Source organism: Octopus bimaculoides, chromosome 4, assembly GCF_001194135.2.
Source record: "Octopus bimaculoides isolate UCB-OBI-ISO-001 chromosome 4, ASM119413v2, whole genome shotgun sequence".
NCBI classification, from domain to species: Eukaryota; Metazoa; Mollusca; class Cephalopoda; order Octopoda; family Octopodidae; genus Octopus; species Octopus bimaculoides.
In genome coordinates, this window is record NC_068984.1 from 58,587,855 (window position 1) to 58,588,623 (window position 769).

General features: G+C 31.3%; 1 protein-coding gene across 1 annotated transcript in view; it reads right to left on the bottom strand.

Annotated features, from left to right (window-relative positions):
* The window catches only part of LOC106877351 (peroxidasin homolog), a 142,284-nt gene that overhangs the window by 57,656 nt on the left and 83,859 nt on the right, over window positions 1–769 (bottom strand). The window lies entirely within an intron of this gene.

Below are 769 nucleotides of genomic sequence, written 5' to 3' on the forward strand. Positions count from 1 at the left end.
AGGTTTTTCCCTCTTTCTCAAAGGCTGTCATTTCTTTCGAGACAGTACTTCTTATTTCTTTATTGCCCACAAGACAGTACTTTTTGATACACTAAACATTTCGGTTGTTTTCATTATGCTAGTGCCTGGTATACAAGCACCAACAATTTGACCTCTTTGAAAGTCCGATGGATCTGTCATTTTAATGAATTTTAATTACCTTTTTCTGATGATATCTGAAAGAAACACCAATTTTAGCAAAACATATTAAGCAACACTAATAATAAATCAAAAAAACATAAAAATAAACAAGCTTTTGATGGTTTTATAGATATTTCAAAATTATGATGCTATGATGTTATGCTGCTAGGTATTTCCATTATTTTGTCCAGCCTGTATTTAGATGTATTTAGATGTATTTATTGCAAGATGCAGCTAGGTTTCTTTCACCAACGTTTTACAAAGTTCAACCTATACAAATGAATGAGTGCATAACAAAATAGGAATTTTAAAAGAAGTATCTATAAAACTAGTTTCCAAACATTGAATGGCTATGGGAGTCCACCAGAATAAAATAGTAATCAAAGGGGTTCATAAATGAAAAATGGCTGAGAACCACTGATCTGAACAGACACCCTAATAAAAAACATAACGTTGATTTTTTTCCAAAGCCTAGATGGTTCACAAATAGTAAAATCCAGTTCTAGATTGTTAATGATTATGTGATTATATGTGATATCTACTGCAGGTGATATTTTTTAAAATCTGGTATACACACACACACACACAC